Genomic DNA, 26,368 nt, shown 5'->3' on the forward strand with positions numbered 1-26,368 from the left:
GAGGAGAAGAGGACACAGAGGTGGTAAGTTCTGCTAAACAGGCACTGAAGGATTTTTCTAGTTGTTCTGTGGCCTGTGGTAAACTTTCCACAGCTGCAACAGGAAGCATCACAGTTCCACAGTGCTGTAGAAGGAAACACTTCCTCTCTCTTGTTTTGTACTTGCCTCCCTGTCATTTTCATTGGAATCCTAGTTCTCCTATGGGAGTAGACAGGACTCACCTCACTTTTTTCACCTCATTTGTATTATTCATGATTTTATAAGCTTCCATCATAGAACTTAGAGTGGTCAATTTACTCCTTCAAAACCACTCACTCATGAAACTCGCTATTTTGTCAGACCAGCTTCCCACCTGACTGGAACACCTCACTGAAGTGCCGTGGCCCACAGAGAGGGCAGCACAGATCCCTGTGGCTTGCACACTGTCCTGCACTCACTACACTCCACTGTTGGAGGCAGTCTGGGGAAAACAGACTCATACTAAGGCATTTGAGTTAGTTCTGTAAAGCTTCCCAAAGTTAAAGGAGGATGAACCAAAGGCATATGCAGCCAAATTATGGCTGTATGAGTTTTTCATCTGTTATTGCTTGGCAATTAAAAAACACGTTTGCATGTCTGTCCACAGGTAAAATCCAGGGTCAGCTTCCCCTCTGCCCCCAACACACAGCACTATGAATTAATGAGACAGAAACTTAGTGTTATGAACTGCAGACATTTCAACAGTTTGAGTAAACTGAAAACAGACATGTAAAGTATCCTTTAGATACTTCTAGAGAACTGAATTTTACACAGCTTACTATGTATGTGCATTCTTTAGACAATTTTTAACAATTTTTTTGTTCTTAAGATTTTAAAAACATCTCAATATTTTTTACAGAGTTTGAGAGAAAAACTATCTTTGTTTAAATCACTTAGAATCTGATTGTAACCATCATCAGTGTAATTCTTTCTTTCCACCCAATAAGTATTCTGAAGTACCTTTCATCATAGTAATAAATATTGAAGATCTTAAAGAAAAAAACCAGAATGAAGATACATATACATGACAAAACTACTAACACAATATGGGTATTTATCTTCTTCATGACAGTTCAGGCTGATCAGATGTTTGTGAATGTGCTATTTTGCATAGGCTACCTAAGGGTTAAAATTAAATATTCCCACAAGACTAACCATTCTTTAGTGAAACATACACTAAGAATTGTATAAGGTTTTCCATCTCCCTTTGAGCATTTCAATGCTTTTGAGCATTGAAATATGCTGACAGACTTTGCAATAAATATAATAACTGTTTAAATATTTTAGTGTATAATATAAAGAATGTTTCAGTTTGCACTGACTGGTGTATACACAAGCAATAGAAGCACTTTTTTAATATTTAGTGAAGACATGGCTAATTTAATACCATTTGTAATACTTATATCTCACATTACAAAAAAACCCCACACCCATGAACACAAAAAACCAAAACCCTTTTATAGCAAACTTTTAGCCTGAGTGAATTTTAAAAATACTTGTCAGGTGTAGCAAAATCCTTCAACATCTGAATTGTCAGTACCTTCAGTCAAATGTCTCTCACTTTTCTACAGTTATTATTGTAAGGGCACTTTGAATGTGTCACTGAATCTTTTATGAGAGGTCACTGTTCTTTTCCCTGCTACCATTACAATGTTGATACCAGCTGCAACTGCAGGTGTATCAGATAGCTCTGTGCTGAGAGAAGGGTAAAGCACCTTTGGAAAGACAATGCTCTTCTTTAGGCAGATGCCAACAGTGCACACAGCTCTCCTCCCTGCTGCCTTCCCCCATAGGGAAGGAGGTATCACCTCAGCAATGATATAAGCAGCTAGCAGCCAAAGAAGCAGGAGTCAGGAGGTCTTCATGAACATGTCTCAAGTGTGGAAGCACACAGTGCTGCCAGCTAAGCCAAGAAGCCAGAATACCTGCGTTAATTTTAGTAAAAGGAAAAGCTTCTCGTGCTTGAACAGGTAGGTAAGCCTCTTTACCTTCAAAACAGGGATAAGCTTAAAGATACATGTGGAGGAGTTTGCATTCTATCTTCTTCCCCTTCACTCTGACCTACATTTGCCAACACAATGACCTACATTTTGAAGTTGCAAGTGTAAGATAGTTCTGCTTCTGTTAGAAAACATACCAGAACATTGCAGAAATGCAGCAACTCCTATGAATTAACAACTACACTAGGTTGCGAAAAGCATAATTTATTTCCTGCAAATGCATACATATGGATATGGATTAAGTTTCCTGGGAACACACTTAAAATAATTCTTTCATATTTAAAATAAAATTATTTTGATTTCTGAATTTGATTATAGATACACAACATTGGTACCTATTTGCATGTGCAACTACTTACATGATAGTAAATTATTTACATATGTAAAGAATATCAAAAGATCCCCAAATGGTGCTTGTAATTACAAGGCTATGAATATACTACAAGTCTTAGACAGGGAGACTGAAAAATCTCACTGTATGAGGAAATAGAGAAAAAAATAGTATCTTTTTGCAGAAATAAATATTTTGAATCATTTACTGGAGAGGTAAAACTCTTTATTGGCCGTGATAACTACAGTGTGAAAGCAGAGAATAATTTCCAGAAAACATTGAAATCTCTATTGAAACAGAAAAAAATTAAGCTGCACTGGTGCCCAAAGGAGAGACTCAAGAATAGGCGTGTCCGAAGAGCAGCAAGCATGTCTCATGGAGCAATGCCTGCCCACATCTCAACCCTTAGCAAGAACCCTTTAACCACTAGGATGGAGCAGGAGATCCACTCCAAATGTGCCATCCAAGAGATGATGCCTACTTCCAGACAGCTTTATGATACTTACTACAGTAGAAGGGATAGAAAAACATTATCACTAAATTGCATGGATGGATAGAGAAATGCTACATGTGCATCAAAGAGACGTACAAAATGGAGGCATTTCTATAGCATTTATCACCATATCATAATATCTCACCACAGTAATGGAGTTCACCTCACAAGAACTTGATGACATCATGAATTTCTATTGTCCCAAGCTGGTACATTAAGAACCAAATGAAGAGATAGACAGATCAAGTTACTTAGACACTCTGAATGAAAATATGGGACAGTCAAGAAAAAGAACCTGAACCACCCTCATACCCTGAGGTATGATGTAACCAAGAAATTACACCCAATATATGCTAATAAAATTCTAAGAACACATAACCTAAGTTGGTTTTATTACTCTCACCATGCTCGCTATTGGAAAGTGTCAGGTCTTTCTAAATCACATATAGACAGCGTTCTGAGGACGTATTGTTTTAGCCATCAGGTGGAGCATCACTACTCCAAAGCAACATAAAATTGTGCTTCTTCCGAACCAAATCTAAAAATGCTGAAACCTGTATGATAGTAGAGGAAATTTTCCACCAGAAATAAATTATCTAGTATTAAAAAAAAATAAAATTATTGTTTCTCCTCTGTTGCTTTTTATCAAATATTTTAAAGAATGTTGTCACCTTTGGATAACAAATATTGAGATCTGATGGGAAGTTCTTAAAGAACATTATGCTAGTAGAAAAGAATTCTGAGATGAGTATTTTCCAAGAAGACATTTGATTATTGGAGCCACTATGTCTCAGCAGAGCTCCACAGGTACAAAGAAGTCACAGTAGCTACTGATTACATTAACTGGGATGGTGTGAGATTAGTGGAACTCTGCCTTACTGTCTGCCAGGAAACACAGAGGCAACTGGAGGTGACAGGTGAGCTGTCCCTTGAAGCTCTGAGTAGGAGTTATAAGCTGTCCTACAACTACTTAACTCACGCTAGGAGATAAAAAAGTTCCTTTCCAAGCTAAGCCAAACTGAAAGTATTTTCACATTTCCCTAGCACTTCACAAAGCCACAGGTACAGATGTCTGATTTCAAAATTCAAATTTTGTCTTTTATTTGCACTATTAAACTACGAGATGTCTTCCTATTCATTTGAAGTCTCTAGTAAATTTTGCACAAATCATATCTTAACCCTCAAAAGAAAAGACAATTTAAATATGAAAAGTCAGTCATTTTGCCCATTTTTTCTACTATGTCCTGATTCTTGACTCCATGAAATCACTTTATTTGTTTTAATATTCATCAAAGTGAGAGGAAATAAAGAAGTTTGAGTCAGAGAGATTAATAATGTCTCAAGAGTAGTACCAACAACCACACTGAGCAATGATGAGTTGTTTGCTTACCCTAAGGACTTTTTATCCCTCCTGACAAGAATAGTTGGTGGAGAGCACAGAAACCTTTGGCACTACAATAGACTATGCAGACGTATTAAATTAAGTACCTATCCGGACAGGCAATTATTCCCCATCTCCTCTCCTAAAAGGCTGTAGAGTAGATAGAAAATCCACAAAGCTAGGAGATCTACTGGAAAAGGCTATTCTAGGAAGAGAACATAAGGAATACTAGAAATACTATCAAACGTTACTTTCTACTGACTATGAACTATATTCAAGTCACATGGGAAGGTAAGTTTGATGATTTTACCCTAGTTAATTTTTTCTGTGGATAACCACTACCATGCCCAGCAAGAAGCACAGTCCACCTGCTAAAGGTGCTGGAGAAGTAAGAGAGCAGGTCAAAATCAAGGCTCAACAGCACAGTATTTTGGAGTTAAATTTCAAAATTAAGCTCTAGCAACTATTCTGAACCCTTCTGTCAGTGGCAGACTCCAACTCAGAGACAAAATGTGAAATTATGAACAGTACAATTAAGACTACATAAAAAGTGAATGCACAGTGTACGTCTGCCAACTACATCTTGCTAGTAACATATAACATGGGTGTTCTAATTTGAGTAATTGCTTGAGTAAAGAACTACCTGCAAATAATTGCACTGCTGCAGTTAGTTGCCACGGATAGCTCTCAAAAGTACTTCTTGCTCTTAACTTCCTTCAAACTCCCTAGCTCAAGCCCCTTTTAAATAACAATAATTTTATTATAAAAATGTTCCTCTTTATAATCAGGGAGTAAAGATTTCCTTTTCATTTACTTGCTCACAGAGCATGCAAAATGTGGCACAGATGAAAGGATAATCAGTAATCCCTGCTACCTAAGATCCCAACTAAAGTGTATTGAATCTAAAAAATGTAAACACATGTAATAAGGCACTAATACTACAAACACTAATTTTTTAAATGGCATAAAATGCATGTCTAGAGGAGTGGAAAGCTTTCATAGAAAATATCTTCCACAATAATCTAAAGATAAGTCTGGTCACTTCAGTAAAATGAAGAAATCCAGGGAATTGCTCAGTGAGTTAAAAACCCACTGGAAAAAAATCTTGTTACTTCATTCTGTTTGCAGTTCACAAAAAAGTTTCAGTTTACACCCATTTACAGCAGAAGCACCTAAAAGAGGAGTCATTGTCGCCAAGTTAATTGCAGTTGGTGTGCCAGGAATTGTAAAATTACATACTACAAATTTGAATTTGAGAGCAGATTTTCAAAAGGAGAGCAGTTACAGAGTAGTGTGCCCTTCTGGACATTTGGCAACCTCAAATGCCAGTATTTTTAAGAGCTAATCAGTCTTGAAAGTCTGATTGTCTAATCTGTGGCTTTGCATTCTGAAATTTAGCCCAAGAGTATCTGCAAGTGAGCAACTTCAGCAGTAAATGCACACAGTGTGAAAAAAGAAAAGTATTTAATAGCCTTTACAGTAGTACCTTCTATCTGTGCCTTACTGCACCTGGCTTTTGCAGATGGCAAACCACCTTTTAAGTCCAGTGAAGAGGAGTAATTTGAGGCAGGGAGAATGGCTAGCTTACTTTCCCACAGCAGGAACGCTGTAAGTGAGTTTGAAAAGGTACAAGAACACCAGAAAAAAATAGAACAGAATATAAAGAGAAACAAGTTTCACCATTTTTCCCTATGCACATACGTATTGTGGAAAGTCTTGTCTCTCTCTTCCAATCTAAAGCAGAATTCATGATATTCAGATCATTGAGAAATATGTATAAGCACCGGCTGAGATCTTCAGCCCAGGCAAAATGGCCTCAGCACTGTATCTCTCACTTTCATGCTCATTATTATTCATGACTAGGAGGGAAACATGATGGTCTGCAATCTGCAAATTTCTTTTAGAGTGCAAACTTAAGAAGCTCAGTGGAACTGAAATACAGTAACAAGTCAAAGCTGTAAATGTACGCATATCCCTTCCAGAAGAGAAATCGGCCAATGGTACGAATCTACTTGTAAGATTGTCTTTAACATCTTTTTCAAATGAATGAATTTGTGTTGTGTGTGCGTGGGTTTTTTTCACCTAGTTTTCAAATAGTTATTAAAAATTAAACAACACTGGAACAAACCTTTTGTGATTATAGCCTTCATTCTCCTGCAAAAAACTGGATCTATAAATTTATGTACCATTGTAGATGTAAATTACAAAATTTTATATTCAACTATATTAAAACATCTATTCCAAAAATGATTACCAGTTGTGAAAAGCAGACAGGCTTATCACTTGCTGTCAGTTGTTCATGTCTAGTTAAGCAATAATGTGCTAAAACTGCTCTTTTGTTTTGTGTAAGAATTTTGGCAATAGAAGAAATGAACACTCGTTTAATAAAAACTCAGGCTGCTTTTTGCTTTGATGGAGGAAGCAGCTGCCTGTTTTCATTTGCTGCAGAGCAGCAAAACCCATCAATATAATAAGCAGCTTAGATGCATCCATCCACAGCATCTGTAAGGATATAGGGCTATTCGCTCAAAACCAATCCTTGGTTTAATTTTAACAAAGATGTGTCTGACATATTTGAAAATGCATTATAATAGGGTTTTGAAATACTAACATTTTCTCTTTTCTTTTTAAATACTTTTCACAGATTTCGAAAGGCAAGTATACACATTGGAGTGATAGAAATGATAAAACAAGTATTACTGTAGCGAACAGCAGAACTAGCCTAAAAATGCAAAGATGTAACATTAAGAGATGCCTTCTGCTTCACAGACTCTCCTGTCCCTTGAAAATAAAGAAAAATAGTGTTTCAATCTTTTCAATGAAAGGGGTTTTTCACCATAACCAAGAGCAGAGAAAGATACCAGAAGTAAGACATAAACCCTGCAAAGATCATAGATACATTATACAAATATATTTCCTGAGATACACTTCTCCTTCCTCACCCTATGCTTTGTTAAAAGTAAATAGATTAATGCTCATTTCCAAAGACACTTTTCAAATTATTTTCTACTATTGCCTGAAAGTAATATAATTGTTATTAAGTTTCAGCACTGTGAGTTTGTCCCAAGTGACAACTTCTAATTGCAATGAAAAATTTTAATTAAATGTATAGTTATAGGAATTTCATACATAATTACAAAAACAAGAAGAGAGAGATAAAAGACCATCTGAGATAGAAAGCACAAAACTCTATTTTCACTCTAAAAATGAGATATGGCACATTTATATTATTAAAAATTCTTAAGACATTATTATTATTTTAGTGCTGTTCAGCTTTCTAAGACCTTTCTAAGCTGAGCTTTTAGATGATTTGCACATTAACTGAGAAGTCAGATAATTCTTAATCCTCCTCTTTTTCAGATCCAATAATGGATAAGGGAGCATCTTAGCATGATCAACTAGCAATCTGCCTAGGCTGAGTGGTAGTACACCTGAATTTAGGATTAGTCATCCGGTTTTAATAATATCTGATTTAAATGAGCACTCATTCTGAGAAGAGTAGAAAAAGAATATTCAGTGATATTTGAGCTATACCATTTAAATATGTAAAAATAAATCTGGAGTACATGCATATTTACTTCCTTCACAAACAAGAAACTATACAGAGAAAGGAATATTTTAAAGAACCACGTCCAGGCAAATAGACAGCTCAGTTAAATAACTGCCTTTTCTCAGTATTCACAATAGCTTGCAGATATAATCAGCTATATATCAGCTGTAGCCTTGTATTTCTATTTAGTCAATCCCAGTATCCTAATTTCACTTCATCTACAGATGAACCAAGGAAACTGGTTGGCTTAGGGTATTCTGTGTGGGTTTTTTCATGGGGTTTTGAGTTGTTTTGGGTTGGTTTGGTTGGTTGGTTTGTTTTGATTTTTACAGCGACAACATGGGTAAGAGAAGGTAAATACCTGTAGATTAACACTGACCACTAATACCGCTTATCTTGGTCAAGTATTTGATACAGAACATAGAAGTTTCAGTAACTGCCCCATGCACCCTTATGTAATGCTCAAGATAAATAACATGGACCTATATGGGGGATTTTGACTGTGTTCAGAAGTGTTGTCTAGAGCTTTGATTTCTTGTGTTTGGTTTGTGGTTTGTTATTTGGTTTTTTCTCCATCAAATAAACTAAACAAAGACAATGCATTTTCAGTCACAGTAGCTTCTGCCTCAGTATTTTTCTCCCTTATCAAGCTTTGCCATTCTACACAGTTAACCAAATTATGAGACAAGCATTTTTTCTGTACTGCCAGGAGATATGAACTGGGTATGAGTGGAAATAATAATTGCACGCACAGTTCAGTTTGAAGGCTCTGGACCATTCTTGTCTAACAAAACAGTGTACCTTAGTACTTGGAATTTCACATACTGCCAAATGTTCACCGTGCATCCTTCCTAAACTTATGTGAAATTGGTAGGTCACTATATTGAAGGAGCCTTTTTCTTTCTTCAGGGGTATTTTCAATCAGTGCTAAATATGCAGTTTTCAAAAGTCTGCACTACTGGCAACAATCCTGCAGCAGGTGCCCAAAATCTCCCTACATCACTAAACCTTGTTTTCATCTCACGTGGGAAAAGATTTGTAACAAGTTCTTTAAGTGAGAATGCTGCACAAAGATGAACCAATCTCAGACATCTCATCTATTTATGGATATACATTCCATATGAATTTGAATTGTAAGACTTAAGGCAAATGCTATCATTTCTAGCAAAGGAAAATAAAGGGGTTTTTTTGTGAAAGGCCAAAGATTAAATAAGAACAAAGATCCTTCAGGTCCTCCTACGTCAGGTTTGACATACATTGATCAGGCAATACAAGAGAACTTACACTAGCATTGCTCATGGCTGGTTTTACCTGAGCAGGTTTCAAGAACCATATCTGTTGATCTTGCACTTTTCCCGAGCACTAAATACAATGGGCCAGACACTCAGCTGGTGTTATGCCAGTGTATCCCAGCTAATGAACCAGCCTTGAATCCGAAATATGTGTGGTCTTTCTGAGAAACAAAGTGGCCTTTATTATGTTAGTACATACTAGTAACACTGCTTTGGATCTTTTTGTACAGTTAATCCACAGGTATCTTTCTCAGGAAATCAATGTTTCAGTGTGTTAAGTGAGGATACAAAAGTGACAAGAGTAGAATTTAGTCTACAAAGTGGCCTGAAATATTCACAATCAATTTTCCCAATAAACTTTCACATTTCTATGTTACTGTAATAAACCATGACCTAACTGACCACATTCTTATTTTACAAGGCATAAATAATGCAGAAATGAAGCACAGGTGCTACAAGAAATCTGCTGAAAAACACTGTAGAGCTGTATAAACACTTACTCCTCTACTCTCTGACATAGAAGTGCTCTTATGTCAAGAACAATGTGCTTTGACCAAGACATATAGCTTAGGGACTTACACAGTTTTTCAGTGCTGAAAGAACGTACTTCAGAACATCCAATGGAATGAGTCTCAGAAACAAAGGAACAAAAGCAAAGCAAATCATTACACTCAATTCAATTAAATGAAAACATGCAAATGCCTATAAGTTAACCTCATAACAATATGTTTATGTTTATTGTTGGTAGGTCTGGAGAGAGCACTGTTCAAATTTTTAACTAAGTGAGCACACATGATCTGACTTCAGGAATTGCTCAGTCATACGTCGGCACATAAATAGGACCCCATCTTTTGACGCTCCAAATTGAGTGGGATACCTGTCCCCTGTGTACCACATTTCATGGTGACCACAGACCCCTGGGCAGCCCCAGGATTCCCTCTAGGGAGTAGTAAGGCTTTTACAAGATGGGACATAGGCCACTTTACTCTTTGAGCCAGTTCTTTACTAACAGCAAATTAAAAGCAGTAAGTCATCAGTTTCTACTGCATTTCTTGCACAGTTGGACCTTGAAATACCATGTTAAATCTCATGCCAAACTTCCATATTAGCAGGTAAAATCTTCAATACCTAGATTATGTTTTCACTTAATGAGTTTTGAGCTCAGACTTTACAAATGGAGAGGCAGGTGTATAATTTCCTGAAATTCAAACTTTTCCCTTAAGGTTTAAGTGTGTTCTGACACCGTTTTCATACAGTTCTCAGTAGAGCAATAACACTGTAATAATGAGGAAAATAACTTTTTTTTAAAGGAGTTGTATAACACCATTATAGTAATCAGCAGTTAACAACAAATTTTAGCACTTTCTTGTTGTTCTCTTTTTAAGAGCTTGAATCACAATATAAGAGTAATTTCCTGTTCCTTTTGGGGAAGGGAGGGGATGGAGGAAGATGGGATCATGAAATATATGCAATTTTCACATATAACACTGTAGAAAATGTAATTCTCTATGTCTTCTTGTCTAAAAATATGTTCTATATTCCTGAATTGTCTTTGCTATCAGGAGCAGGATTGAAATCTCCACTTTAGTATTTATCTGAGGCTGTGATAGCTCAGTTGTCTGCCTCCAAATGCCAAGATAGGGGGAATCTCATCAACCGGAGACCAGCTGCATGATGGGCAGTTAATAGATATATCAAACCTTAGGATATATGCTAAGCTGAGGAGATGATTGGTTGGTTGATATACTGATTGATTAGCATAGGGAGAATGGGTTTCTTCTTGACAACCTAAGATTATGCTTCAGCTAAGCTCAAATTGCTTACACCTCTTCTATTGGGTTTAAAATTACAGTCCTGTCATCTAAAATCTCTCTTCAATGAAATTTTTACCATATATAAAAATTAAAGGGAAAAAGAAAGTAGGTGCAATGGATAAGAGTAAATGGAGTAGATATATTTCACACTACTGCTGTTGGTACCACTAGAAAAAGTTGATAAGTAAATCCACTTGAAACATGTTACATATTCTGTACACTACTAGAAAGCACTTTACAATAATTTAGAAGTGGGGGGAGTGGGGAGGGAAGTTCAAAATACTAAAAAAAAAGTATTGATATTATTGCTTTAAAAAAACTATAGTAATTATTAAGTAAGGTAATAATACAGTTGTGATACTACCAATATATTTTTGCCCTCTTTACAGGCATTTCCTAGGTGTCATAGAAATGTATTTAAATTATATTATACATGAGAGAAATATCATATAATTGCAATGGAATGCCTCATTTCACAAGGGAAGGCTTACATTCTGCATGCTAGAGTTCTGTATTTTGCCTTGAGAAGTCCAGAATTTGCTTTCCCAAGAAAGCAGATAGAATTAAATTGTTTACAAAATATTTTGTAAAGACATTTAAAGAAAACAAAAGTAACTTTTAAAAATTCCTATGCTATGTAATTATATGTTGCCATAACAAATGCATTTTTTACGTCTATCATCCATTTAACTCCCAGAAGAACACGTACCAGGCTTTGCCAATCAAGAAAGAGACAAATGTTATTAAATACAACATTGAAAAAACAAACTTTTTATTATCTTTAATTTGCTATTTTCAAACACTTCTCTACTTGGGCAAAAAAAGTATTTAGTAGTTGTATAACAAAAAAAAAAAGAAAAGGGGTTCATTGAGAAGGTTGAAATCTGCATTAATAAATACCACGGGGTTCCTCAGATTTTTTCTTCCCTTTCATATCTGCTATGAGCGGTAGGGGATCAGCTGCAACTCAAATCCCCAGCTGAACAACCCAAATACATCTGAGTGAGCAGACTTAAAACAAGGCCATTTATTGGTGCCTGTTATGCAAACAAAGCATCCAAGTCTTAGAAACAGATGTCAACTGAAGCATATGCTTACTGTAAACTGGAATTTGATTCTCTTTATAAAAATAGACTTAAATGGGCCTTCAGAGACTAGGCTGCCTTTTGTTGTATACCATTGCTTAACTTGATTCAGCCTTAAGCTTTTTAAAAGATGAATAGACTGATATCCAAGGGCAAAAAAAAAAGTAAAAAAAATAAAAAATTAAATGGGAAATAAATGATAACATGTTGGAGCAGTTCCCAGAAGCAATTTTACAGATTTTCTCTAAAAACACAAGACAGGAAGTTCAAAGCACAGTACAGGTCACCTATGGCATGTTGAGTTATCATTTTTGTACCACTTAGGGTGAAAAAGGGACTTTATGTTCAAGTGGCAAGTTTAGTACTCTGCTTTTTCTTCTTCCCTTTTTTTTTTCACCTCTTCTCACATCTTGATGCCTTTTAAATGTCACTTATTTTACATGAGGCAGTTGGTGGAGACATGAGTCAACAGCAATCAGAACCATTATCCCCTGCAGCGAGCCCTGGTCCTAATGCATTATGACACCTTAGCTGGCCAGCCACCGATTTACCTTTCTGCTTCTTAGGGAATTAAGTGGCATCATGTGAAAATGGTTGTGATATGAACAGCATGGGCATAACTGGTATTAAATTTACCTCTCAGCCTAAGTGAATTTTCCTCACATGTGACTAATCAAAATGAAAGCTGTGGACATGGGCAGATCTGGCCAGCACTTCTCCACCCCTGGGATTGGGGCTATTTTGTTTTATCTCTTTGTACAAGCTGGCAGAAGTTTAAAGTGAAGGGGATAATCCAGTGCTGGTGTCTTTATGAAATAACATCCTTACATGAAGAGGCTTTTAACTGTCTGTCGCTGTCCTCTCAAAAAAAAAAAAAAAAAGAGCGTGACAATCTCATTTTGCTGAGCACCCTCCCATGAAAGGAGAAAATAATAGCCATAACAGCTATGGCTAGTACTGACCTTACATGATCCATTATCCACTAAACACTTTAAAAGTCAGTTTTACATACACTGTGGGGGAAATTAGAGAACTATCACAATCATTTTCACTTTAGTGAATTTGTCTTCTGTTTGAAGTCAGTGACTTGATATCCTCGTACATAACTCTCCATGTCGCTCCAAAAAAAAGAAAGAGCAAATATTGCTGTAAAAATCGATCTTGTGCAAAAGAGGTGGGAAACACACCATACTTTTCCTATTCTGATTAATAAAGATACTGACAGCAGTGAAACTCAATTTAGCATGAACTTTCTTTGCAGTAAATGTGAAATAATACAAAAATCATTACATAATTTAGAAGTGTTCAACATCAGTACAAAAATATTTTTATCAGTTGTTTCTGCTGAGATAAGTAGGAGCCAAAGAAAGTGCAGGCGGAGCAATTATCATCCTGAGCAGCCAGAAAGATATTTACTCACAGACTAGAGTGGCTTGCATTTTACTACAAACCAGCTGTGAATGTTACTGATAATAACAGCAGTGTTAGATTTTCCCAAAGTACTACAGTGTCTTTCTAACAACTCAATTGCACAGGACAAAACCACCTGGAGCATGAAGTCCTCTCCTACTTGCAAAACTGCTCAACCTTCTGTGACTGTGAGAATGAATTTCTCATGCATGAATTTTTGGCATTCACCGTTTGCTCTAAGTTAAAGTCAGTAGAAACCCATAGCTCAAATTAGAAGTATTTCATCAATTTTTTTTTCAAATAAATGCTTATTAAGAGCTATGACTCAGTGACTAAAATTTTGAGATTTAATTTGCTTTTTATAAGCATGAACTTCAGCTATGCATTAAATTAGTCTACTTTTTTTTCTGTGATGGTTTTATTCTGCTTCACACACCAGGGTTTGCTAAGTCCAGACAGTACCAGAAGACTCAACTTGCAACAACCTATTCCTGTATGCACTACATTTTGACTGGAGAAAAAAGAATTAAAAAAAAAATTAAAAATTAGGCAGCAGAAACCTATAAAGACTAAATTATGCCATTTACAATATCAAAGCATACGTTTCTTATGGAAGGAGAAACATAGAAATACAGATTTACCTCAAAGTATTTATCTCTCATATAATACTTGTGTTTTAAGAACCTAAACGAGCATGAACAAACACCGTAAATATTCCTTACACTCATTTTTAGAAATGATTAAAGGTAAAGATTAGGAAGAGGGTTCAGATTTTTAATCTTTATAAACACAGGAAAAAATATTAATCACACATGGAGCTTTCCTGGGTAACCTTCATTTCATCAATGAGGCCATATAATTAAGGTCAAGTTAATGCAGAGATTGAAATTTAGGGAACATGTCAATTAAGATAAACAGGAAAATTACCTCTTCCTAAAAGGATTAGCCTTAAGTGGAAAGGTTAGTTCAGAAAATTACAATCCATTTGGTAAGGAAGACAGATCCACAGTAAAGTTAAATCTGAAGTGCATAGGCTAGTAGCTACTACCCAAAAGACTAGCAGACAAAAAAATAGAATTATCCTCCTTTTAGTTTTATTATTTTCACTAAAAAGAAAATAATTATTTGCACAGCAAAAAATGGTTGCAATAAGTATGACATATGTCTTATCTTTTTTGCCTTCAGTTTCAGACTTAACAGGACAATGAAATCTTAACACTAACAAGAAAAGCAGAAGGCACCCTGTTTTCAATGGCATTTCACATTAGTGTCACCATATCTGGACCAAACAGATATTTGCAAATATCCACTTCGAATTACCCTGTTACGTACCCTAAACAACAAGAATTATTATTTCAGAGTTTGACAAGAAACATAAGAGTGACAAGACACAAGCAAAAGCAATATTCTCCATGGTCTAGAGGGTCTTGTAATTTCCCATTTAGTCATGCCCACTTCATCCTCTCAGAAACGATTAAAAAAAATTCAATTAATTGTATTCCTTTTCTGGTTTATTGCTTTTGTGACACTACAACAAAGAAACTAAGAAAAGTTTGAATAGAATATGGGAGCCTTTACTAAGATGAGAAAGCTGACAAATGTTTGATACATTGAGACTTCCAGTGACACTCTTCTGATATTCTCTGCCAGAAAGTCTGTACCTAATTGCATGCTACTTCCCAGCTTTCCAAACACAGAATAGCACAGTAAACAAAACAAAGGTGGCAGCTTTGATAGAGTCAAGGCTCTCCTGACTTGAGGAAAACAGTTAGCAATGAAAATGTGGCACTGCGACAATGGTTTTTCAAATGCATATCTTGAATGCTTCCCACTTATCACCCAGAAGCACATCTGGAAAGCTGGGGGGTTTGAATTTATATATAAAATGACCATGGATGCATGTTATTTGTTTTTCCATCCCAGAGTCCTCACAGGAAGCAATGGTTTCCAGAATTGTGACTGGTAGCTTCCCTTTCAACAACTACACCTCCAAAGTAACTTCCAAACCATCCAGCAGAATTTCACCCTCCTCAGGCGCAGTCATTGCTCTGACAGGTCTGCCAGGACCGCAATGCCCAGGACCAGCCTGACAGCACCGATGCAATCACTGCTCACCTTCTGTCCTCTCCGGCTTCTCTTTCCACAAGAGTGGCTCCAAAGTGTTACACTGCCCTGACCGCTGCAGTGCCGGCTACATTCACTTCAGCTCAGAGTCACAGCACTTGCATGAACCCAGCACGTCTATTTACAGATTTGCCATCTGACAAGTTTCAACTAATGACAGAATGTTTTTATTCCATTCTTTTTTTAACCACATTCTGGGAACCAATGCCAGTTTGTCTGTATAAATGCATTCTTCTTATTTACTAACAATGTCTGAAAAAAATGTGTTCTTCTGATTTAATAATAATTCCAAAGGTTCAGCTTGGGTTTTCTCTTTATTCTTATTTTTTATTAAATAAATACTGTAGAATAAACTATTCTTTCTATTGAATTGATATTTAAACTATAGGAATTTCAAACTAGTCTATCCTACAGGGAGACAACACATTATGAGAGCCTCTATATAATGCTGAGATATTTTAACTAAAAACAAAGACTAATGCAAGTATTTAGTCACAGCAATGCAGCAATATCACATTGCAATATCAGATTTTTTTAAGTTCAGCTGCCAACTGTTGAAACAAACCATTCCAATAAAATGCTAGTAATGACCACTAATTTTGGGAACATATGTGCCAGTGAATACATTAATATTGCTGCAGTATTTCTTACCAAGGCACCAAACCTTTTTTTGTTTTAGGAAAGAAAGATGAAATATGAAACAAACCTATCTATGTATCTACTGTCAAAATGGCTGAACAGGTGCAGCTTAAAGGCACCATTACAATTATCCCCTGGGTATTGTTGCATACTTTAGTTTTGTTGGGCACAATAAATAGTAGAAATATTAGAGCAACCAAGCAGATGGTCTGTGGAACTAGAAATGGGAGAGAAGCAACACATTCAACCCTTCTGTTTGGACGGAAGAGCCGTCTTAGCCTGTCTGACCCATTAGCCAGTAAACTGCAGTGTACCGCCAAGTGCTATCATGCTGTTCCTTTAAAAAGTAAACAACCTCACTTTTTATGATAGGCACTGGATCATTTTAAGAGAATTGTAGGTAATGTCTGCTGCATTAGACAGATGGTCATGTCATGAAACCATATACAAGTCACCACGACTAAAACTCACGTTCGCTACCCTGTTAACCCGCATAAACGGCACAACAAAGCAAACCTATGCTGAATGCTTTCCTAGTACCTAACGGTTCACAGATATGCACGCACATATAATAATTACGTACAACTGAAACATGTAATAAGGTTCAGTGTTCTATTTCACATGCTTTTTCATAACCTAGTATTACCTTTGTATATATAATTTTGCAGTGTGAAAATTCTGATTCTAATCTCACCTTGATTTAACCTTTGCATAACTTCACCAACTTCCATGGAGTCAATGATAAAGTAGAGGATGGGCAATTTAGATCTGAGAATAGTATGTATCTTCTCTAGCCATAAATAAACTAAATACTAACAGAGAGTAGACTGGCACTCTACCAAGGCCAGGTTTTACCACACAATTTCCGAAATACCTGGGTTTTCCTCTGTCCATTCTTCAGCACAGTCAGCATTATGAGTGCAGAATGCTTGCAATAGTATGTTTGCATCTCCCATTCACACTTATGGAAGGAAATAAGGGGAGACGTAGCTAGGCTCCTTGACAATGTTTAATAAAGGCATATCACCCCACAAAATTGTGTATCAAAAGATCTGTATGGTAAATATTCCCTCCCACCAGGGCTCCCATGAAATTGAAAGAAATATTAAAAGAAGTGGATTTCTGTATCTTGCTTATTTCTGATGCACAATAGAGATTATGGTAAATAAATACTTGGCAATCAAATCTAGACTCTTTCAGGCAATTAAAACTCAGTTAATCTTCAAAACATTAAAAAAGGCAATGTTCCCAGCAATCAGGCCTTTTCCAAATGAGTTGTCTCTACATATATTCGCATGAAGAGTCGCTCAAGGCTAGAGGCAGTTTCCCCTCCCACAACTACAGACAGCAGACACAAGCCCCACCTAACCTCCTGCTCAGCTGAAGGATATGTAAGATAGCACATTTCCTATCCACTAGGCTGCTCTCAGCCACAGAACTGCAACCGAACCCGGCAGACCAGGAACAATTTCAAATTGTACCTGGAGAGCTGCCGGTGAGCAACCACCTCCTCTTCCCCGTGCGGCAGGGCATAGGTGCACATTCCCCGCCAAGCTGACCCCAGGCAGTTCTGTACACATAGTGACAGATGCCAGGAGACAGGTCTGAAAAACTTCCAAATGAACAATTCTAGGTCTGCTGCACTAAATGCAGCATAGTTTCTGGATACTTTCCCGGATGGTTTAACATTTGGGAAAAATACGGATGGGAAACTGCACGTGTCCAGGGTGCAGACGTTTGTATGTGAAGTCAGAGATACAGACTCCACTCTGCTGCTGCACACACTGACTAGCAGAGACCTACTTTGGCTTTTGATCCCTCACCTCCTAACAAAAAACATTGGACCCAGTGCAGGTAACGAAGAGCACACCCAGCAAAGTCCCATTGTGCATCTAAATGGTTCAGCATTATTCTGACCCACAATACGCCTTGAACTAAACTGGGAGTGGTAAGAGGAAAGGCAGAGCAGAGCAAAAGGTTTCAGAAGAGAAAGAAGTGGAATAGATCAGGGTGCTTATGGGTCATGTCTTGAATATCAACTGATCAGTCAGAAAGGTGATCTTGGTTGAGTTCAAACACAGAAAAGAAGAGAAAGGAAGAATACAATGAGATAAGAAGGAGAATATATTGCAAGTTTTGATTATATCTTTCAAGCCTGATGGAGCAGGAGTGCTAGAGTTGAAAACTATGGAAATGCTAGTGTTGCTCTCTGGATACCTGACAAAAGCCTGTTTCTAAAGTCCTTGCAATCCAGAAGTCAGAGTGTATGGCTAGTCCCAGAGCCTGTTCCCTGGTGCCAAAGAGAAACTCCCCTCAGTGTTTTGCATAGTTCTCAAGTCTTTCAGAGAGCTGGGTTTGAAAGAGCTCCTCGTTCAAATGAAGATCAACAGACATGGGAAAATTTAGCACTGCCCCTTTCTTTAGAATGGTAAATAACATACAGACCTTATATTTCTGGCACATCTCTAATTGGAAAGTGATATCTGCTGTGCAGAGGCAGCCAGCTTGTCTGCAAGCTGATGCCTTGGATATCTAACAACTTCTCTAAGTTCAGCATTTCAATAACAACTACCAGAGAACTCAAGAGAAACTTTTATTTGAAGCTGGATTTGAATATCCAGTTTTCAAGAGTTATCATGTACAAATGTAAAATTAAAGAGTTCTGCAAACACTTTTAGAATTACAAGCCAAATGTTTCAAAGTGTGAAACATAATTTGGACTCTTGCACAAAAATATTAGCATAGAAACATAATCGATGAAAGGGGGTGGATGCCATAAAAGGTCTGACTAGCTCATTCTTTATCAACATCGTCATTAAAGGAAAACATTTTGCTAAGATCTTCTCAAAGGCCACTATCATTTCAGCAGTCACTCAGGGACTACAGAAGAACAGTTGTAAAGATTACGGGAAGTATGTGCTATAACTTTCTACAGACTTGCCTTAGAATATACAAAGACTGGACTGCAATTTAGATAACACTGCTGCATTGCTTGCAAATCATATTTTACTATATGATGGCTGGTTTCCTCATCTATGTACTGAATTTTATAGTAGAAACTGTTGGTCTTATTTTTAAGTGACTACACCACTTCGTGTATTAAAATGGAACCTCGTAGTTCACATAAAAATAAAGACAATTTGTCAAGTGTAAGCATTCTTCCGATTCCTTTTGGCCCTTTCCATTGAAAAGTGAATGATCTCACTGGTACTCAAATTATATTCCTTCAAAGAACTTCAGAGTGCAGTCAAGAAGATTCTAAGATGTAAAACAGCTTCTAAAATATGCATGAGCAAAACAGTTCTAGTAAGTTACTGTGCATATAATTTCTTTAGGCTTCACTTTCCATATGTAATTGTTACCATGAAAGAAAAATCTCAGTGCAAGTAACGATAGAAAAGCAGCTGTTTCTATTCCAGTCTGATGATCAAATTAGTGATGGCCTTCGTGGGGCAAATCTGGCTCTAAACTTAAATCTCTATACCAGTCTGAATTTTCCCAAAATTCAAAAGAATACTCAGAATATTTATTTCATCACATTAAAATCATGAAGTATCATTACTCAACCTGAACATAATGCATTATTTCCTATCCTTCATACATATAATACACAACATTAAGCATACTTTTAACTTCTTGATATTTAACCTTTGCCTCACTTTTACTGACACTGTTTGTAAAGATAGGAGTGACAGTAGTAACAGATTACACTGTACTTTTGAAAAATGCACATCAAACCGGGTTACCTGATATAAACCAGAAATTAGAAATGCGACTTAGCTCATTGCAATTAGCCAAAAGGACCAAATTCACAAGTTTCTGTAGCATATTTTCTTCACATTTTCCTAGAATTACTAACAGGTGTGGACTTTGCAAAATAAAAATTCAACAAATTGGTGTAGTCTGGTAATAGTATGACAGCTCTAACTATGCCAGATTTACATAATATCACATCATTGGGAAAATACTTATAGTGCAAAAGCATCTGCTTATATGTAGTATGGGAGAAATGTAAAACAAACCTGAGAGGTTCTGGCATCCAAGAGCTGTTCTTGACAAGGTACATTAATTAAGGATTATGGATTTCTGCACTTTGCATTAGCAGCACTTAAAGTATAATTCATGTAGTGGCATTCTCAAAACACAGTATCCTGAGTGTGATTTTTTGCAGAACAGTCCCCTCTTGAGGAGAATATTTTCAAATTACAAACTCTGGGTAACAAATAATCCAAAAACATTTTCAGAGGTCTTACTATTGCTTGTTAGAACATACATAGATACAGCCTGGGAAGCACAAAAAGAGCACCTCGACACAATAAAGTTGGGTACTGGAAGTCATACAAAGGAGTGGTTCCTTCCGAAGTCCGCAAGGAAGCAGACTTTTAAAAATTGTTTTGTAAAAAAAGGAAAAAAAAAAGGATATTATGTATTTCTAAATATCAGTGACATAACAGACAGCATACTATTAATAACAAAAATAACAAAAACATGAATTAGTGACAGAACAGTGAATCACTTAGATACATAACTTTTTCTAGGTTTATGTAATATACAATTCTAATACAACCTCCAGGAAACTTTACATGCCTTGACATGTGATTGCATTAAGAACTAATGGAATGTACCCCATGTGTTGGTTTAAAGGTAAACCGGAGGGAGAAAAGAACACGATTCAAGAGAGATTAAAAAGTCAGAGTTACAATTTAATAAAAAGTTTACAATAAATACAATGATACCGATAAAAAAATGGTTTTAACCCACAAAACCCAGATGTATAACACAGCTCCTTGGGGCACAGACAGAATGGTGTTTTTTGAGCACCACATCCTCCCCCTAAGTGCAAAGTAAGCAGAAAGGAAAACCTGTTGATGAGGACACTGATCACAGTCTTGTTGAGAGTGGTGGTCCCAGTCCTGCCAAGGATCTGGTCCTGCCCTAGATCCATGAGTGCTACAAGAAGTCCCAAAACCCAAAGATTATCTATGCTAAGTTTCAGGTGGGAATGCCCAGTACCTCCCCCAGGGCAGGGAGTTTCACAATGGGTAATTTACTTCATGAGTCATGGGATATTTTTGGATTATTGATGGCCCATTACCAGACATTACCCCTCAGACGGGGTGTGAAGGTGTCGATGCCTCCCTGGAGGGGAGTTATCACACTTGAATCATTGGTGTGAAGACAGGAACACCGTCCTGTCTCACAGACCTCTCTAACACCCAGCTTGTAGCTCGAGGTGTCGGGTGTGCCTGGGCAGCTGCTGCAAATGGTCCATTGTTAACAATTCATGGGAAACGACACAGAGGGTGTAGAACACACAGCTTTGGTCACACTCACACAGTGATAAGCTGGTCCCAGCTGCTGTAACTGGGACACACCATTGAACAGTTTCCCTGTAATTCCAATTTTCATTGATCTGGCCATGCCCCTTCATTTTTTCTTATTATGTATGTCTTGGATTAAATATGTACCGTAAAAGAGTTTTCAAAAAAGTAAAAAGAATGAAGTCAATGTTAAATTTAGGGACATACTATGACAATATAATACAGTCTAAAGCATATTAGTTGGCTTAAATTCATTCTGTTTCTGAGTTATGTATTTCCTAAACAGAAAGGCATAATCATTAATAAAACTTATATAAAAAAAATCAGTATGATTCAGGGTTTCATACTATGTGCACACACATATATATGAAGGGAAAGACTACTTCTTTAGTATGGCATGTATTAGAGTTATTTACACTAATGCAAAGATAAAAATAAGTAAGTGTTGTTATACTAAAGCAACCTGTTCTTAATCTTGTGTCACTGTGCAAATTAGATGAGTCATCTGCTCTTCATTCTGATCTACATCATGGCAAGGACTAGATAAACCATTTAGCTTTACTCCATTCATCTACACTGAATGCAATAAAAATTATACAAGAAGCAAAATAAAAATAATGGTTAAATTTATCAGAAAGTATTTTGGTAGGCAACATAAAATAATCCTCAAACTTTTCTTCCTTCTCTTCCTTTCTCTCTTTCTCTCTCTCTCTCACCAATATTCCAAAGTGATGGAACACAGAGTGATATCCATGATTCCAAGACTATCAGTTGCCCAAAAAAGCTCAAACTGACATAACAATTAGTAACTTCAGAAAGGAATGGAACTGAAGAAGAAATAAATGCTGCATAGAAATATCTGAAAAGACCTGGAAAAATAACAATGCAGCAAGACATCATGAAGCACTAAAAAGATCCTCAGCTCTGCATATATGAGAGCACTACTTCCAGTGAACCTACGCTTGAGTTTACTTCATTGTACTCAATACTGTAGCTTAGTTTTGAAACTGTATACACCAGAAAATTCTAATATAAATTTACATTAGAAAATTAAACCATCTAAACCAGTTAAGACAAATGGGTCTTCTGATCCATTAACAGTGTTCATAATCATGTTACGAAAGATCTTTCTGTACCATGTAAGACAATGCAACGATTTCTGCAGGTTCACAGAAAGAATATGTTCACATTAACTATGGGATGAATGGATGGAATATAGAAGGGATTTCTACTTTTCTGCAACATGAGGAATGGTCACTACTGAATTTGACATGTTCTTTCTGATACAGTATGACAAATCTTGTTGTTTTATAAAAAGGCATACAGCCGTGTTCCACGACTCCTATTTAGCATTTCACAACAACTCCAGATACATCAGAAAACTGTCAGTTTAATAGAGCAAGAGTAAAACCTAAGACTTAGAGAAATTTGCACTGATGTCAACGTAGGACAGCAAATATGACCTGGGAATGAGAAAAAGTGGAATTCTTACATCTGCCACACACTGGCCATGTGACCATCAGAAAGTCACTTCGACCTTACCTTTGTCATTTTCACCTCTGTGTAAAAGTATCGTCATACTCAATTGTTTTCATGCAATTCAAGGTGTAAATCCACATTCTTTCCCAAAATAAATATGGATTTTCCACATTGCCTTTAAATAGTCATTTCATTGCTATGGGATGGATTCTGCCTTGCCTCCTCTTTATCTTTTTCACTTATTGCTCTTCATGGCAATATGTTACTATATGATCAAGTACTGAAGAGTGGTTTTGCATCCTAAGTTTAGCCACATTATTTAAGCAGCAATATTATGAAATGTTTTCAGCCTTGGAATTCTAGATAACCTGAGGAGAAAGAAGGGGCTTATCAGCACAGAAATCTAAGAAAGTTTTCTGAATTATTCCCTGGAAATGGCTACCTTGTAAAGGAAACCCAAAGGTCACTAGATCTCTAACCTCATTACCTAAATATTAACAGTCTATAAATTATTACAATTGAAACAAAAAACTACAAACTGTTTGTTTTCAGCTTATCCTTTTAACTACTTAGAATCTGGACCCTGTGAACACAATGCTGTTTCAGGACATGATCATGCTAATATACTATCCTTTCTTTAGGTGTGCATGAAAAACACCTGTGTATGCTCTTTTAGTCTGAAATTACTTGCTTAGTGTGTCTGTGGTTTAGCTCTGTATGGCACCTGCTCTATGTCAAAACCTGCACTTTTAGTCAAGGATTCCAGTTTTCTGTTGTATGCTTCACTTCCTGACCCAGAAATGATTACTCTTTTCTCTAGCAAGGTCTTACATAAATGTATCATGCTATCAGTAGAGAGATGGTTGGGCATTCAGAGCCCATAAAGCAACACACCTGATGGTCATGTTTGGAAACATAATTCCTCCTTAACACTATGCTGACAAATGAACAGTAACACATTTCTCCAGCTAAAACCCACATGCAGGACTTACACATAGTTTTTCAAAACAGTCTATTTTAAAGAAGTTTTTTCATTAAGAGTATTCAAACACTATTTTATCTGGTCCTGTACTGTTATGTCCAAATACAGGTAAAAGACTAGCAGAATATACTTTTCCTTGAGAGCCCATGCAAGTTTTGACACTATTATAATAATGTGATCTTCCAGGTGTTAACTGTTATGTTTTGCTTACTGTTTTGCCCTGCTGAGCAAAACGGTAAAACCCTCTACCTGAAGTCCTCCTAATTGTTTCAAGAAGCCTGAGAAAATGATTAAATTAAAGCACAATATTTTCTATCTATCACTCTGCTATGACTGCTTTGAAGACAAGATTTCTTTTTGTTAGGAGCTTGATTCTTTCATATAGAACCTGCCTAAAAAATCCTGAAGATGTAGCACCTAGGCTTAATGAGTTAGTGCTTTCTTAGTACCTCTACCTTTGTTCAGTGCCCCAGCAACATTATTTTCTGTCTTAATTACTCCCCATTATTTTTGGTAATTCATTGGATCCATTTCCTCTTTAAAAAATATCCTAAATCCCATGCACTGAATATATCAAAGTTTCAGCTTAGAAACTTACTCTGATTCTTCAGTTCCCCTTTTACTGTCAGGCTGATGTAATTTATATTGACCCTGAGATTAGCTCAGTTGGTTAAAACTTGGTTGTAATAATGCCAAGGTCATGGGTTCAATCCCTTGTGTGGGCCATTGACTTAAGAGTTGGACTTGATGATCCTTGTGGGTCCCTTCCAACTCAGAACAGTCTGTGATTGTGTTTATGTTTCTAGCTGCTGGTTTTAGCAGAGTCAGCTTCACAAGTTTTAAGGGCTTCTTTCTGGTTTAAATAGCTGCCTTGCAATTTAACAGCATTTGCTTCTTCTTGCTTCCTAGTTCCATTGTGCTGAGTGGTATGAATGTTTTTATGAAAACCAACACTTTTTTTAAGGTATAAAAACGGGTTTTTACTCCCTTTAATCTTAAATATTTTTACCTAAGCAGTTCTATTCTTTGTTGAAGTCTGGTATCCCATGAATGTTCCTTATTTTGTTTTGTTTTCTTTCACAAACAAGTTCTAAATTTAGTTATTCTATGGTCAGTAAATATTATCATCTTTTTTGGGAAGAGCTTGTATCATAGAACAAACCAGTGTTGTGTCTTTTGGTCCTCCATTCTTTCCTTGGGCTGACTGTCAGATTGTCCGAGCACAGGAAGACAACACACTTCTTGGCCTGGGACGTCTGTTTCCCTTCCAATCTATAAACCAAGTATTTAAATATCCTTGGTGAAATAATTTTGATGTTTTATGGCTATTTTTTTACTGCCATTACAGAAAAAGAGGTCACAAAACACAGAGAGTAAGCTATTTTAAGCTATGAGATCTTAATGCTTCTATGTTATTAGAATCATTAAAACCACCAATGTCGAACAAAGAAATTAAACAAAGAGCAGATAAATCTGATCTTTCATCACTAAAAATCAGGGAAGAGTTCACCGAAGTCCATTAAGTTGCAGTCATGAAAATGACGGGGAATGCAAGCACTCCTTCCTTATTCCTTGTTTTTACAACTCTTACATTTCTTCTTTTGGGATCATATGTCATAGTCCTTTACTGAGATTACTGTTGATGTTTTGAAGCTATCAATACCATTTTCACTAACAAAATATCTAAAAAAACCCCAAACTCTGACGTTTTGCTCTTTAGAAATAATACATGGCCTTAGTTTTGTAATTGTCATTTAAAAATATGTGTATTCCCTGTTTATGTTAACAAATGGCATGAAAAAGGACAAAACAGAAGAAAACAAGGTCGAAATGCTCTACTGGCACTGTTGCCTCCAGCAAGAAGCAGTTTGACGTCAAGAGATCAAACAGAAACAAACACTATTTTCAGATATCTGAAAGCAGTAACACATACATACAAAGAAGTATAGTCTGTTTTCCTCCTTGATAAGCATTGATATTAACTATTTCTTCATGATTTTAAAGATTTACTCTGCTTTTTTGTTCTTAAAATTTGTCAGATACACAGTAGATCTTGAAACAAGTTGAAAAAGCTACTATAATGGGGAAGGATCACTTTAAGTCCCCAAACACTCATAAGTCTCATAGCAGTAACTGAAACATCCTTGAACTACTCATATTACTGACTCAAAACACAGTCAAATACACTAAATATCTACTGATATATGTGCACTGTATTTATAATAAAAATTTTGTAATAGTCTACTTTATTTACAATAACTAAATTATGTCAGTGAGCTACATGTTTGTTTTATTTGATTATAATTTTAATTCATTTAATTAGTATAACATCTATTAGTAGATTATAATAATTTGTTCCTTACATTTCTGAATAATTAAGAGTGGCATCAAATTTGATGCTCTGAACATTTGCTCTCTGTATTATTTTTTTTGGTAACAACTCCTTCAA

At 36.4% G+C, this 26,368-nt stretch overlaps 1 protein-coding gene across 1 annotated transcript in view; it reads right to left on the reverse strand.

Annotated features, from left to right (window-relative positions):
• CAMKMT (calmodulin-lysine N-methyltransferase) overlaps positions 1–26,368 on the reverse strand; it is a 230,098-nt gene that overhangs the window by 45,385 nt on the left and 158,345 nt on the right. The gene's annotated exons all lie outside the window — the stretch shown is intronic.

Source organism: Pithys albifrons, chromosome 2 (assembly GCF_047495875.1).
Source record: "Pithys albifrons albifrons isolate INPA30051 chromosome 2, PitAlb_v1, whole genome shotgun sequence".
NCBI classification, from domain to species: Eukaryota; Metazoa; Chordata; class Aves; order Passeriformes; family Thamnophilidae; genus Pithys; species Pithys albifrons.